At 40.7% G+C, this 16,684-nt stretch overlaps 1 protein-coding gene and 1 long non-coding RNA gene across 7 annotated transcripts in view; one reads left to right on the forward strand and one right to left on the reverse strand.

Annotated features, from left to right (window-relative positions):
- Nucleotides 1-16,684, forward strand: part of MAML2 (mastermind like transcriptional coactivator 2) — a 341,806-nt gene that overhangs the window by 267,056 nt on the left and 58,066 nt on the right. The gene's annotated exons all lie outside the window — the stretch shown is intronic.
- Nucleotides 1-16,684, reverse strand: part of LOC143644332 (uncharacterized) — a 58,876-nt gene that overhangs the window by 18,612 nt on the left and 23,580 nt on the right. For 5 of the 6 annotated variants that reach the window (XR_013156628.1, XR_013156626.1, XR_013156629.1 and 2 more), the window contains 2 exons: nucleotides 13,197-13,356; nucleotides 11,218-11,305 (listed from right to left, as the gene is read on the reverse strand). This is a non-coding gene — a long non-coding RNA (uncharacterized LOC143644332). The remainder of the gene's footprint in view (nucleotides 1-11,217; nucleotides 11,306-13,196; nucleotides 13,357-16,684) is intronic. The other variant, XR_013156627.1, reaches the window with a different exon arrangement.

Below are 16,684 nucleotides of genomic sequence, written 5' to 3' on the forward strand. Positions count from 1 at the left end.
GAAGGTATAAGCTAAGTGATATAGATCAATACACCAAACAACAAATTTCATTTCAAGGACATTGGTATTCTTGAAATATAGTTAGCATCCTTTGGCTTTGTCTAAAGCACATACTATGCAGTCAAAATGGCTTATCTACTTTTTTTTTTTTTTGAATGAAAAGATTTGTGCCTCCCACATGCAGGGCTTGGCGTATTGTGAATGGTAGCCTACACATACGCAAATGAGAACTGGGAAGATAATTAAATCTGAGGTGGAAAGAGAGTAGACTTGTGAATGAACAAAGGAAATGTGTTTCTCTGGAAGCCAAGATGTCAAAGATACATTTTATTGGTACTGTACACTTTCAGCTTTCATGTAAATCAGTATTCAGCTGCCTCAAATGTTCTAACTCTGCATTTCTGAAGAATCCATTGTGTATTTTAACTGTGGCTGAGACAGGAGGAGATGTCAGGCATTTTTAAATTCCAAACTTATATCATGGATGTAAGGATGGTGTGTACAAAGAATCAAATGGTCAAAATGCACATTAATTTCAAGCTAAAAAAAAAAGTTAAAACCAAACAGATTCATTTCTATGCTTTTAAACCTCGGTGTCTATTCTCTCTCTCTCTCTCTCTCTCTCTCTCTCTCTCTCTCTCTCTCTCTCTCTCTCTCTCTCTCAGAAAATAACCACGGAAATAAAAAGGGGGAAATTCAACTCAAAGTATTCTAAAATGCTTCCTTATTGCATACCTTCCCAGTGGCTCAGTTTGGCACACTGGCTCCAGAGCTAGCACTATCCCAGTTCCTACTGTCTCTTATGACAACTCACAGATGAGTCCCTCAAGGCTGGTCTGTGGTTATAGGAATGGTCCATCAGCACAAACATAAGCTGAAAATGACCCAAGTCGTTTGGCCCAATCTCCTGGTACTACATGGACGGAAACAGGTCCAGGGAGGTGAAGTGACTCACACAAATTAACACAGCAGATCACACAAGTCTCTTGATTTCTAACCCATCGCTCTTTCCACAGCCCCTTTGATCCTTGACAAATAATATAAAACAAGGAAATCAGACCTTTAAAAACAACAGTGAGCAGGGTTTATTGCTTTATTTCAGATGCCCCGTCTTTCACCTGTTCACGCTGTTGCTTTTGTCTTGTCAGCTTCTTGTAGAAAAGATTGACTTACTGCTTGGAAATTCAACTTGGCATTTTCTTTAAACAAAGGGATCTTTTAAATGAAGCCAACATTTTTTTTTTTTTTTTTTTTTTTAGAATAACTCCATTTCACATAGCATCCTAAGATTGATGTTTACTAAGTTAGTTGTTTAAATCTTGTTCAGGGCTTGGTTACATAGGCTGTTTCTTTGTCTCTCCCCCTCTCTCTCCTTTTTCTTTGTGCTTGACACAAAAGGATGGGGCCCATAGGCTCATCTGGAAATGGATGAGTGTCTTCGTGTGTGAGCCTTACAAAACGCTGGAGCACAGGTGCCATTAAACATTAGAAGTCATTCAATCACCCAACTCTTCATACGAAGTGAAGAGGGAAAAGGCTCTGTATGGCAACTATCCATAAAGCTTTGTGTATTCATTCGCCCCTTACTTCTTGGAAGAGCTGGTACCTTTTTTTCACTCTTTCTGTCCCTTCAAGTACATGGTTTGAGATTAGCTTTGTTTTTCAGAATCTGCCATCAACACTCGGCTCTTCTTCAGCGTTGAAAGTAACTAAAACAATAGATTTTCAAAGACAGTTTCTGGGTTTAATTCTGATTATATTTCTTTTCAAATGGCCAAGGTTTTCCTAGGTATCCATGGTCCTGCCTTGGGCATGCTAAGAGAAAAGACTCACTCTTAACAACAACAATAACAAAAAATTAATTGTCTTCCCTTAAGTATATTTCCACCAGCCTTTTTGAAATATTAAATGTAGAAGTAAATTAAGGGAGGTTTCAATGTATCAGTGTCCTGTTTGCCCTGAAATATAACCAGAATTTATGAGAATGTTGAAGCAGATGCCATCTGCTGGATAGTTAGGATACTGTACCCAAAAATATTGTGGACAAGAAAACGTATAAAACTGCATACCTCGATGAATAGACTGCTAATTTAAATAAATACTGCTTCTCAGGGCCTAGGTAGATTGCAAACTCCCCAACTTACTATCTACCATATAAATGTTTGGGATTTGCTTATTTCTAATCTAGTTAAAGATATCCCTTCCAAACCCTGTGCAGTACCAGATTCCCCAAACTCTTCATCTGCTTACCAGTAGGGGGTCAAGTGCAAGATAAGGGTTCATCCTCAGAGAAAGGCTAACTTTACAAAATCCATTCGGAAGCCTCAAAAATTAAAGCCAGAAGTAATATAAGAGAAAATGGAAGGAGAGAGATAGAGATGATAGAGGGTTATGTAGGAATACAGGCTAAGTCTATCAAATTAAAACCACATGTAAGGCATAAATATAGGCTAAACAGCCAATTATTTCTCTGAGGGACCCTTTTAATAGGCTTGATCTCTATTTAGCACCCCCATGCCCCTACCCTGCTCCCTCGTTAGGAGAGCCCACAGATACTATAGACAACCTCTGTTAGAAATTCCCATATTACAGGCAGAGTCTACAGAATTCCAGTTTTCGTTGGATCCCAGCCTCGGCTAGTCCTCTAAATACCTGAGCAGGTTGTTTCACACTTTGGGACTCGATTTCATCTTTTGTTAAATATTACTTTTTGAATTTTACTATCCTAGAGAGGTATTTTTTTTTAATGAAGTATATGCATAAACAGTAGTCCCCCAAATTATCCCCTTGTAAAGTCACAACTTGGAATTAGGACACTGAAAAGGTTCTGTGAAAAGGATGGCAAGTTTCCCCACAACTAGAAAAATGCCGTTAAGTGAGGAATTTCAGAGCCCCAATCTCTATCTGGCTAGGAAGCACAGCCAGGGAGGGAAGCAGGGAGAGACCCATACGTCTACTATAAGATTGTTTATTTTGTCTCCCGGTTGAATATACAGGAGTAAAACAAACTCTGAAACGTTCTTACATGAAGAGCTCTCAAAATAAGGGCTTTTTGGAATTTGTCAACTCCATCTCAGTTTCTGAGTCACAGATACATGGATGTGGCCAAAAGGAGAGAAAGAATAGACCAAATACCTAACAGATGAAGAGAGAAAGGAAAGATGTTCCCAAACATATGAACCGTTCTCCCACATGACTTACTAATATGTTAATGTCTCACATCAGCCACTGCTAATGAGAATTCTGCCCCTTATTTCCCTTTTAGTTTATAAATGGAGTAGCATTATGTAACCACCCTAATGAGGTAATAGAAACATAAGTGCACAGGAACATTTGATAGGGTTTTCTCCTAATTCATCTTCTGCTGTATTGGTCACCCCCCACCCCAGCCCCATCAGCCCTCCCTCTCTCCTCCATAACCCCCACTCCGACTGGCTGACTCTAGTCCCAAAGGACATACTGTTGGCTATTATTTATGATAAGTCTCTCTCCTCTTGGCAGGATATAGAACAGCTGCTGGTCTATTCTCTGCCACATAGACCAACTTCCTTCTTTTGCCCTGATGATTGGAGGAAAGTCGGGGAGAAGAGCAATTTATAGTTGTGTTACAGCACCTCTGTTTTCTTTTATGTTTATTTATATTGCTTCCATTTCTGTCTGGGATTTCTGAGTTCATTAAGATCACTCTGCTACAGAATTCTCATTGGGGGAGGTTCTAGTGTAGTTGATAGTGTTTTTCTTCATTGAGTTGGACATTTTAGACTTCCAGACTAGAACTATAACTTCCTAGTGGTGAACATTTCTTCTATGAGAGTTTGAGAATCAATGTTCCTTTTTTTTTTTTGCCACATATGATCTGAGGAATGTGTTCTTGTTATATGAACAAGAGATGACTTTGAATTTCTCAAGGGAAGACACCTGTCTTGTCAACGTTTTGTTCCCAAAATTTAGGAGAGTACCTACTCAATACGTGTTTGGTGAAACCAGACCTAGTCCATGCTGAATGAGTTCTGGTTTGTGCCTGGACAGGGATCAACTCTGCAGACAGATCAGTACCTATTCTAGTTTGCAAACTGCCAGAATGCAATATACCATAATGGAACAGCTTTTAAAAAGGATAATTTATTAAATGTCCAAATTAAAGCAAGGTTATGGAAATGTCCAATCTAAGGCATCCAGGGAAAGATACCTTGGTTTAAGAAGGCCAATGAAGTTCAGGGTTTCTCTCTCAAGTGAAAGGGCACATGGCAAACACAGTCACAGTTTCTCTCTCATCTGGAAAGGTACATGGTGAACACAGTCAGAGTTCCTCTCTCATCTGGAAGGACACATGGCAAACATGGCATTATCTGCTAGCTTCTTCTCCTGGCTTCCTGTTTCATGAAGCTCCCTGGGAGGCATTTTCCTTCTTCATCTCCAAAGGTCGCTGGCGGATGGATTCTGATTCTTGTGGCCCTGTTATTCTGCTCTGCTCTCTCTGAATCACTTTCCTTCTCCAAAATGTTTCCTCTTTTATAGGACTCCAGAAACGTATCAAGATCTGTCCAAATGGGTAGAGACATATCATCACCTAATCCAGTTTAACAACCACTCTTGATTGGGTTACATCTCCAGGGAGATGACCTGATTACAGTTTCAAACACACAGTATTGAATAGGGATTATTCTGCTTTTTTGAAATGGGAGTTAGATTAAAACATGGCTTTTCTAGGGTCCATACATCCTTCCAAACCAGCATAGTACCTAAGACTCACTTCAGACTTTCCAGCCAGGATACCCCCATCACCTGAGGTGGGGCCTTTTTCTGAAGTCCTTTGCCTCAAGTGATTTCTGATTCCAAGCCCCATCATAGGCAGAGAAGTGGAATCCAGTATTTCACAATTTAACCCCCAGCAAAAGAAATCTAGGATAGGTATTGAGTCTTCTGGAGATCTGAGTGGCTCCAGAAGTGGAATATGGAAAGCATTTCTCTATTCTTGTAAGGGACCTAAGGCTACTTGCAAAGCAGGAAATTGGTCTGAGACCCCAGGCCCAGAGAAATTGGTCTGAGACCCCAGGCCCAGAGAAGATGCAAATGGCTTTGTTACTAGGCAGCAGTGTGACATCAGACAAGACAGTCTCTGGTGGCCAGGACAGAATCATTGTCCAGCATTCAGCTTTCTCCTCCTGACAAGTGTTTGAAACTAAGACAGGTTGGTTGCTGGTTGAGGCATTGTTTAGCAAAGACTGGGCAGGAGCAGAGTGGAGTAGCTAAGTCTGAGGCTTTGGAGTTTGGCAAAGAGGGGACTGACTTTTGACTCCCTTACTTATTTAGATGTACTTGAGTAGATAAGTATTTTTAATGGCTAATGTCATCCATAGCTGAGAAAGTCCTATCTGGGAGGAGCATCTATTTGGTAAGTGTCTCTTTCTAAGGATTCTTAAGGTTTTCTTAAATTTTCTAATATGTGTTTCTAAATATGTCATGAACATCCTGAAGGGCCTGGCTCTCTCTATTTTCTCAGATACCTCCACAGTCTACCCAATGGGCACTTAACAAATATACCTGAGAGACGCACAATGAATATATATGGTTAAAGAGAATACTAGGCACCAAAGCAGCTTAGATACCTGCCTTTCCCATTATTTTCAGCATTTTGAAAGCAACATGGGATGAAAAAAAAACAGTTATAGCTAAGATTATGGCATCCTTACAACATGACAGGCACCGTGCTGGTCCCTTTACATACGTTATTTTATTTCATCTCATTATCTGGTTTCTAAAGGGAACTACTGCAGACATAAAGTGCCCCATGTTCACTTTTGCTCAGTTGTGAGCCAGGCCCTTCAGAACCAAAAAAGGAAGCTAGTCAGATCATCGCAGAGAGTAACGCAATCCCACCCTTGAGGAAAGGAGACCTAGGCCAGAGACATAGATCCCAGGGAGCCCTGTCCTTTCTGAGCTCCTCGCCTATCTCCCCTGCTCTCCTGATGCCTCCTCAGGAGTCGCTCAACCCCAGTGGGTTTTGACTGATGGACTTTCAGGCATTTTAGGAGATGGGGAAGTGGAGGCAGGAGTGCCTTTGTAGAAAATTGTTGAAGGAAGGATTTGGTATGAATTTCTGTTAAGGTGTGTGTCACCTTATTGTCCAGTTAAGAGCCTGAGATTTGTAGCCAGACTGCCTGAGTTTAAGTGCCACATTAAAGGTGTGGCTTTGAGGTACCTCTCTGTGCCTCAATTTCTTTTTCTATCAAATTTGTAGAATAATACCTACCTCATCGAATTATTTTTAAGGATGCAATGAGATAATGCATGAAAAGTGCTTCACAGTGTCTCGAATTCAATAATTATTAGATACTACCATTACTCTTATTTCTAAGAAACAATGTTCTTTTTCCTTCCACAAAATATGAAGAATAATTGAGAAAAACAACTGTAAATATTTTGTTTTCTAGCACAATGCTTGGCATAGTGTATTTTCTGAATAAACAGAATGGAAGGAGGGGTGGGTGGGTGACTGGATGCATTTGAATTTATGTTGATAAAGGCAGCCCAAGAAGACTTAGTAGATTACCAGATCTCTTTCCAGAAAGCCCTGTTTCATGTATTACCCAGAGGAGATCACCATGACACTAAACCTATCTATAACAACCAGCAGGGAGTCTTCTTAGGCTTGACTAGACATTTAGACTCACAAGACTACCACACTCCATGTTTGGCATCTGTTCATTCAGATGAATGTAAGACGGGAACTACTGCTTGCCAGCAGGGTCCCATTAGGCATTCTTCTACCATGAAAGCCATGGCAGTTCACGTGCAAGAAGTGGAGATCCACACTGGGTGGGTAAAGCAACTGCCTTTGCTTTTCCCTATGCCTTTTTATCACATAGGAGTCAATGACTCTTATAAGAACTCCAAAGACATAGCTTCCAGGATCCTCTCAAAGGACACAAGGTTGCAAGAATTGCTCCTCTCAGTGAATTTCAAAGTACAGCATCCCCTTCAGGTATTTATAGTTCTATTTGTAGTGTCTCCAGGTCATCTACCAATGAAGGGTCATTTTTTACCATAGGCAATGTTGCCTGATAACATACTTGACACATACCATCTTTATCTGTTTCTAGGGAAATCAAGCTAAGAAGTTAACCAAAGGTCAGATTCTCATGCAAAAGAAAGAGTTTTGGTTAACTCTTTGAGCACATCATTTCATAGTCACAACATAGCCTGAGAAACCCATCCATTGTTTCTCTCTCCACAGGGTGAAGAGCTCCTTCTTACATGCCACACCTGCTGCAAATATTTCTCAAAATGGAATAAAATAGGCATTACCATATCTGCCACTCTGACAGCCTTTTCTCCCCTCTCCCCTCTAATGTACACACCAAGATGCAAAGCTCGGTGATCCTTGGCACCACGATGCCCCCATGCCTAATGGTCTCTTCCTTCAATGTCCACGGGCAGGTAGCTCTCCAACACACACACTCACTTTTATAAAAACACAAGGAGATTCCATTTCCCTGGGCCTGAGTAGTTGTAACAGATTAGGCTATCCCTGGAGTCACATTGCTAAGGAGCTTTTGGGTTTTGGCCTTCCTTACAGGGTTGTTGTGAGGATAAATGGGATCAAAGAGGTGGGAGCGCTTTAACAAGTTGAAAGGACCATGGTACACATTTAAGGTAGTGTTGCTGTTCAGAAGGGGTATGAGTAAATTCCAAACATGGTTGAATGGGGTCAGGATCACTTAAGTGAGAAGCACAGAGCAGTTCTGACCTTCTCCAATTTAAATTCCTAGTGATAATAACCATCTTGACTATAAGTACTTAGGGAGCTTTTGACTCTGGCAACCACTAAACTCTCAGTTTATTTCACATACAAAGCAGCAATGAGATGGTAGAGATTTTAGATATTACCAACTTTCATTAGTAAAAGGATTGAGTATTCCACTTGTTCCCTTGCCTGGATGATAATAATAGCTTCTATTTATTAAATTCTTACTGTGTTCCAGGGGCTGTGTAAAGTGTTTTATTTACACTTTCTTATGTAATCATCACATTATAAACTCTATTTCTCAGTAGAAGCCAAAGCTCGGAGAGTTTACAAGACTTGCCCGAGGTCACTCAGATGTTCATGGTAGAGCCTCCCCCACAGGTTTAGTGGAAGTCCAAATCCCATATTCTGTGTTCCGTTATATCTTCGTGGAGATGGCATATAAATTATGCATTATTTTCATTAAGCCAATCTGTAAATGCAGTGGGAGCAGATTTCACATTGCTTTTGAAAAACTATTTTTTACTTCCTTTTGTCAAAAAAAAAAAAAGGACTTTATGGAAATGGCAAAGAGTTAAGTTTAGATGAAAATATATGTGAGACAATGGGAAATCTTCATTTTATTTGAATTTCTTTTTTCTCCTCCCACTTTTTATCTATTCTAAAATGGAGCTTATATATAAATGATTTTAAAAGGGCATAAAGCACAAAGGGGAGTAAAGTAAAATAGAGCAGAGTCTGCAGCTTCCGCAGCCACCACTGAAGCTAGTCCTGTCACGGTCCTTTTAAAAGAAATGGTAATTACAACTCATTATCTACCTTGAGGGTGTGCTAAGTATTATAAGAACAGGTTCCAAATCTATAGAATCCTATTTGGAATATCAGAAGCATCACTGGTTCATTATAGTGGAAAGTTTAATAGCTTTTCCAAAAAACTTCAACTGTAAGTTTTGTCTATTTATAATGTACTTGAGCATGTATTCCTGCCAAAAAAAAAAAAAAAAACAACTAAATTCTGCCACTATGTCTAGCACATTCCTACTTTGTTCTGATTAATTCATAGATCTATGAGATGAAAGAATTTGCCATTGTTAAGCAATATTTTAAATCAGCAGTTTCCTAGTTAAATAGGCCTTAAAACTTGCAAGAGGGATGGAGAGAAATGTGTTGGCATTTGAACCCATAATTGGGCATTTTCTTATAAGTTATGCCAACCTCAGAAAAAAGGAAAAAATTAAAACTTTGAATCTGTCTATTTCCTTTAAGAAATGTGAAGAAATCCATTGGCTCATAAAATTTTTGATGAAGGTAAATGTAATAAAATTTTATTTTTTTATAATTTATTTCTTTCAATTCCTCTAAGACATTTTCTTAGAAAATAACCACATGAAATAACTTACATATGTAAAAAATTACTTTTTATTTACAGTCATTTTCTTCATGCCTGACTTAATTAGAGTGCAAAAGATCAGTTTTATAGGAAATATGAGGTGGATTTTATCAGGATGTTTCATCCTCCTAAACTCCATTGTTCAGGACATCAAAGGAAAACTGGGACTGAACATTTTATCTGTTTGCTTTGTTTTCTTCTATCATATAATTGTATAATGCATTTTGCTCCTTATACATCCTTATTTCTCAATATAGATTCCATTGTTTTCTATTAACTTGCTCACCTGTTAAACAAAATTAAAATACTATCATTTGCAGTGTATTTGAGGACTAGCAACCTTTCAAAAGGTCTTTCTTGCTGAAAGATTGATGACACCTGTCTTGAATGTTGGGGTAATGAGGGTGAGCACTGATTGTTCAGATGGAACATGGAGTAGGGAGGTAGCTCAGAACAGTAAGAAACACCAGCTTCTCAAACTTTACTGCAGGCTGGGATTAATAAACCCATCATCATTCATACCACAGCATGACCCATTTAACCAAACGTCTTTTCTAATATGTGATGAGACCATCAGAAGATGTAAGTGGAAGAAGAGGTCAACAATGTCTATGGAAGACTTACTATATGCCGAGAGGCAGGCTAAGCCTTTTCAGTGTTACTTACATGAATTATCTAGTGAATCTTCAAAGCACACCTGTAAAGTAAGTTTTTCTAACCCCCATTGAAAGGTAAGGAAACTGAGACTTAGTGAATGAAGTGACTTGCTCAAGGTTTCATATTAGAAAGTACCAGAACAAAACGAAACTCCTTGGAATGTTGATTGGGGGCTAAGACGGTTGAGCAGAAGGAAAATTTAGAACATAGACATCTGGGGGAAAAAAAGCATTCCTTGATTCATTTAACAACTACTTGATGAGCTCTTAAGGACCAGCTCTGTGCCAGGCACCAGGGAAAGCAGGAGTGAACGACACCTACAAGGACACCACGCTCCTTTCCTTAGTTAGGAACTGACTAGCCTGGGACAATACAAGTGAACCCAGAAAGAGAAAGTTGTAAAAAGAGAGGTGGAAGGTGCAAAAGGCAAGCTTTGGTATAAAGCTATTGAAGACCTGGACGTCAGCATTTACCCTTCCACGGAAGGAACAAGTGTTCCTGGGCCTGGGCTCAGATTCCGTGTCCTCCCAACGACCCTCTGGGGTAAGTGGAAGTTTGCCTCGTACAAATCCAAAAGCCTGATTGTCCCGTGTATTTTTAAAAAAGTCCTAAGTAGCTCAGAGCTGCTATCACCCAAGTCCATTTGTTTTAGAGGCATTAGTCCTCTGATTTGAAGGTAAGTCATAGCTTAAAGAATTTGAGGTGAAAAAGAATGCACTAGTCTGACAGAGGTAGCCTACCATTCATAGTTTTGAAGCTAGAACATTTTGCTGACAAAGAGAAATGTATTTTTAAGCCTGAGTCCTCAAAAAAAAAACCCTCCATCCTAGTCCCCTAGCTAGGCTATTTCTGCCAGCTCCCCAGCTATGAACACAACACATTCTTGCAATTCATCACTTCCCTTGGCTCCAGCCAGCCTTTAAAATGGTTGGCGGCATATGCTTCTCGTTAGCTCTGCCTCTGCCTCACCTGGGCTGATTCGGGCTCCTCTCTCCTGCCCCCTGCCTGTTCCCCCCTCCCCCTCCCTCCTTCTCCCTCCTTCTCCCTCCCCCTCCCATTCCCTCCCCCGCACCCCGCCCAGAACCCAGTCCTGCAGGTTTCCCTTAACAAGCAGCACTGCCTGCTGGCCTGGCAGGAGGCAAGCTAAGGAGGACATAGTTCAGTGATTTCAAAAGTAAATTCTGTGGTTTAACAATCTTTCGTTCAGAAATAAGACCTAGGAAAACAGACAGGCAAGGGCACAACCAAAAACAATGACAGAAATGGAAAAAAGAGAAGTTTGCTGACTAGGAGATAATAGAAAGGGGCGCAACAAAAGGTTAATTGGGGAAAAATTCCTGTCGTTACATCACTTTGGCAGCCAAACGCTTCTTTAAGTTACTAGTTTCTGTTGTGAATTTTAAGCTCTACCAGGAAGTTTTACCTGTTCGGAGGGTATTTTCTGTTGCACTCAGTTGTCTTAGTGACAAAATATTCCTTCTGTTTGGTGAATTTTGGTTTCCTCTGCAACCCTGTACATGAATTAAGTTTGGTTTAGTCCAAAATAGACTTTCTGTACGCACAAGTTTTGTGTTTTGTTTTGTTTATTTTCTCTTGTGTGCAATGGCTCTTGATTGGCAATTTCAATTCTTGGATTGCTTTCCCAAGTAATTGAGAAAGGTGCCGTTCTTTCAGTATCTCTTCACAGAATGCTTGGGCCACTCTGTGCCCGCCTCATTCATCCACAAGACATAGAGCCCAGGCTGCTCGGCATCTGTTTTTGAAATTGGTTATTAATGGCCAGAGAGGGGTGTTGAGGTGGTAAAGGCATTGATCTTTAACAGCACTGTAAGGGAATCATAGAAATCCTAGCTTGGGAGGGTTTCAAAAATTCCCTAATTTCTACCCTTCATCTTACAGATGAGGAAGCCAAGGCCAAGAGGTTACCTCCCTATGGCCACAGGGTGAGGGTATGGGGAGGAGGTGGTGCTGGCAGGACAAGGATTCTTCCAGAGCTCCTCAGTCCCAGTCCTGTTCCCTGTCCGCAGTAGGTAAGCACACTCCCCCTCAATCCTTCTGTGCCAATATTAGAGACAGAGTTCTGCAATCCGCAGGTCTAGAATGGCTTTTTGTTCTAGATCCGACAGGTAATAGAGAACCCAATGAACAAAAATAACTTTGCACAATATGGGTGATCTGTAACTTCCACGTGACCTATAGAAATTCTCAGAGACAGGACCATTCCTGAGGAAATTAGTAAAGTTCCTTTTCCACAAAGCAGATACCCCCATCACCTCACCCACACCAGGTGAAGTACAAGCCCCTACATGTTCCCTGGACTGAGTGCTCCTATGCAGGACACGACCTCTGTTACCACAGAGGTCCATGACCAAGGGCAGGTTCAAGTTCAGGTTCTCAATAGATTTATACCAAAACTTGCTTTAGTACCTTTCTGATTCACAGAAAGTCATCTTGTTGCCTCATCTGGAACTAGAGCGTTGCATTATAGTGACAGAAGGAAAAAACTCATCTTCAAGAACCCGAACGACTTGTTTTCTGAGGACCTCTCGTTTCCAAAGAGCTGAGCCAGGGATTCCACGCTGAACAAAGTTGGGTAGTCAAACATTTATCAAGAAACCTCTTTGCCTCTTATTTTACCTCTTTTCAGCAGCCAAATGCTTGTAGATCCACCAGGCTTCCTGCCCTGTTGCTGCCTCCTGGTGTAAAAGCACAATCCTTTCTAAGATGTTAGCCAATAATGGCTTCATGCATTCATTCAAAAACTGTTTATTGAGAGCTCACTATGTGGCAAAGCTAAGATTTCATGATTCCCAGAGGTGTTTATGTTTTAATAGGAATTCCCATGCCTAGCACAATGCCTGATACATAATATATACTCAATACTATATGAAAAGGGGAGGAAAGGAGAAGATGGGAAGCATTTTATCACCAAGGAATGCTGGAATTCAGGAATCACATCAGTCAGTGGGTTAGAGAATGGAAAAGTTGGGAGCATGGGGTTTATAACCATGTCATATAAATAGGCCATATCTATTCCATTTCAGCTTCTTCAAAATACTTAGGACTTCAGCACAACCATATGAAAAGCTGCTATTAGCACCTATATTCTACTTCCAAAATTCTTTCAAACAGCCTTCCTCTTGTCCAGCAAAATCCCCAAGTACTTCTGAGCCCCCCAATTTTTTAGACCCTGGTTTGGTCCCTTGGAGAGGCTTACGTTGTTTATGTAGCCCTTTCATTTAGCGACACAGTTTTGGACTTTCTGCCTTAGCTCTAACCTACCCACACCTGCAAGGCATGATTTCCAGGATTTCCCTCTGGCTCCACAGACTCTGCACCTGCCTTTGCCCCCTGGTCCCCAGTCTCTGGCCCTGCATTCACTTGACTGATATGGTTGCTTACCTCAGCATACTTATTTTAAGTCCATAATCGAGGGATACAAGAGTTATTAAAACCACTTAGAGAATCCTTTCCTTGAGAGCCTCTCTGGGAGGTCTTCTCTCAGTTCTTTTCCCATTTGAGATATTTTCTGTGTCCTTCTACTCCTTTTTTCTAGGTGTTCCTAGAAAGAAAACACTCTGTTACCTTGGAGGCACTGTTATCGCCTAGGACAGTGATTTGTGCTCAATAATTGCCCCCAAAATATTTTTGTTCGTTCAACTGCTCAACCAGATACACTGTTGTCCATTTTGTTGAAATTGTTTTTAACCAGAGGAAATTTATCAGGATTTCTCACCGATTCTGATGGGAAAATTTTTATATTAAATGCAAATTACTTTTCCATCTGTGTGCAGCATAAGTTTTAGAATCCTTTCCCTTTATATGGGGAAACCAGGCTTCCTACCAATGACCATTAAAGTACATTTGGCAGCCCCTGTAGTCTTTCTCCATAGCCCAGATGGCAAAGTTTTCCTCTCATTTCCACTTGAGGATTTTTATAAGGCTTCTTTATATTGCTCCTTCTTTTCAAGTACTTTCTTGTTCCTGGACAGAGAGGTCGAACCTTCTCCTTTGTACCTCCTTGTCTGAGATCTCTACTCATTGTGCTGATTCTGTGAGAGGAAGCATGTTTTGTTGTTAGAACCCAAACCCATTTTCTAGAGTGTCTGACCTCTTCTGTTTCTATTTGTAAAATGACATTAGTATTAGTTTGTTGTTCCTTCCCTCCCGGGGTTGATATGAAAACATGGTAGTAAGTTAGCTGATCTAAGAAATAAAAACAATGGTGTCTTTTATGTGTTCCCCAGAGGACCCAGCCATAAGCTGAAGGCTGTACTTGGACCATGGAATACTAAGGGTTATCTTGTAATCAGTATAGTGTTCACCAGGGCTTGAGTCTGCTCTTCAACACTGGGTAAAGGAGGAATATGGAGAAAAGGGTTCACAGAGAAGCAAGCCTGACCTAAGATTAGAAAGGGAGGATGGGAGCAGGTGGTGAGGGACTGTGACTTTTAGGCTAAGGGTTTTAGACTTTATACAGACAGGAGCCACATCAGTGACATGGTCGGAGACGGGTTTGAGAAAGGTCATGCTGACCTCAGTGTGACCTCTAGAGTCAAGTTAGGAGGTGAATGCAGTAGTCCGTGTGGGAAAAGAGTAGGACCCAGACCAAGGCAGGTAATGGAAATGGAAAGGAGAGAGGATAGAGTTGATGGACATTTCAGAAAATGTGCGACTCTTCTAACCCATGCCCACCCCTTGTCACTCACTCCAGCTACTCTGACTTTCCTGCTGTTTCTCACACTTCAGGCCCACCTTTGCCCTCATAAATGTTGCCACAGCTCTTCCCCCGGGTAACTGGGGGTCACTTCCTCAGCTCCTTCACATCTTTGCTCAGGGATCACCTTCTCAGTGAACTCTTCCCAGACCAGCCTATTTAAAAACGCATGCCTTCTCCAGAAGTTAGGTACCCGAATGTTCCTAACAGTGACGTGCACGATAGTCAACAACTAGGAAACACACAAAGGCCCATCAGCAGTTGAAAAGATAAATGAAGTATGGTACATTCACACACTGTACCATACGGCAATCAGAATGAATAACGGCTCTGCAACTAAATACAACAATACAGATGAATCTCATAAACATAATATTGAAGGAAAACAGCTTGATACAAAAGAATTTACAATGTATAATTCCATTTATTAAAAAAGTGAAAAAAAATAGTCAAAACTGTACTCCAGGGTGGGCAATGCCGGCTCAGTGGCAAAATTCTCGCCTGCCATGCCAGAGGCCCGGGTTTGATTCCCGGAGCCTGCCCATGCCAAAAAAAAAAGACAAAAAATGGAATTGAACTCTGCTGTTTGAAGTCAGGATAATGGTTCCCCTTGGGGAGGGTAGTTCTTGGAATAGCATGAGGTGAGCTTCTAGGGTGCTAGTAATTTTCTGTTTTTTTCAATCTAGGTGCTGGTTACATAGGGTGGGTCCAGTGTGTGAAAATTCAGAGAGTGGGATATTAATATGTACACTCTTCTCTATGCAGATTTCACTTCAAAAAAAAATTTAGAAAATGCAATCTATCCCTCAACCCTACTCATCTTCATTACCCTATTTTTTCCATAGTATATACTACCTTCTTATATAGCCTATAATTTAACTATTATGTGTATCATATTCTTTCCCAATCCATGAATGCAGGGATGTTTTTATGTTTTACTCACTGCTGTAATCATCACCACCTTGAAGTATACTTGGCAGATAAGAGCAAGAGTGAATGTATGAATGTATGAATGAATAGATTAGAATGGAACTAGCTAGATTTAGATATCCAGGTGGAACCCTGGTGTTTTAGTTTTCTAAGGCTGCCAGAATGCAATATACCAGAAATGGAATAACTTTTTAAAAGGGGAAATATTTAGTTCCAAATTTCCTAATTTGGGAAGGGACACAGTGACATCTGCTGGGCTTCTCCCCTGGCTTCTGGGTTCAAATGGCTTTCCTCAGAGTGGTTCCCTTCTGCATCTCCAAACATCTGGGTCTGTGCTGCCTCTGAGCTCCTCTCTTCTGAGTCCTCCTTTTAAACCTCGCTCATTGCAGAAAATACTCCCCTTTGCTGACCACAGATGTAGTCAGCCATAGATGAAATTCACATGCTGATGATTTATATCTACAGCAACAGAACAACTGGGCACCATCACCTGACTAAGTTGACACCTGAACCTAACTGCTATACCCAGTTTCACAATCAGTGTTGCTTTGCAATTTCTCCTGCCCAAATGTGGTGGGTAGACTGATAATAATGAGGGTTGAAATACTTCTTTTCCCTATCTGTCTCATGCTTTTCTATTTCTGAACCATATTCACTTAAGACTTTTCCTTATCCTATACTATTTATCCCATACTCCCCCAGCCAAAAACCTTCCCATTTTCAATACTATCTCCTCAACAAAGCCTTTCTTAGCAACCTCGACCTAAATTCCTCAAGTTCCTTTATTTATATCCTCTCTGTTGCACTCTTATGGAATTGTTTTTATGCATTCATTCATTTGACAAATATTTATTGTGCATTTAGTAAATACCAGGTACTGTTCTAAGTGCACAAATATAAATATAAAGTTGCACAAAATAGCCATGTACCAGGGGAGAAAGTCTCCCTGGTGGCATGGGAGATGACTCCCAGGGATAAATCCGGCCATGGCACCATGAGATCAACAATTCCATTCTGACCAAAAGGGGAGAAAGAAGTATAACTAATAAAGTTTCAGTGGCAGAGAGATCAAATAGAGTTGAGAGGCTACTCTGGAGGTTGCTCTTATGCAAGCTTTAGTTAAACATTGCTACCTATCATAACCTGCCAAACCCCAACCAGGACCATCCCAGTTAATCTTAAAGAACACCTAGGCAATATATAAGATTCTACAAAGGTTCCATGCAATAGTGTAACTTTCCAG

Source organism: Tamandua tetradactyla, chromosome 8 (genome assembly GCF_023851605.1).
Source record: "Tamandua tetradactyla isolate mTamTet1 chromosome 8, mTamTet1.pri, whole genome shotgun sequence".
NCBI classification, from domain to species: domain Eukaryota; kingdom Metazoa; phylum Chordata; class Mammalia; order Pilosa; family Myrmecophagidae; genus Tamandua; species Tamandua tetradactyla.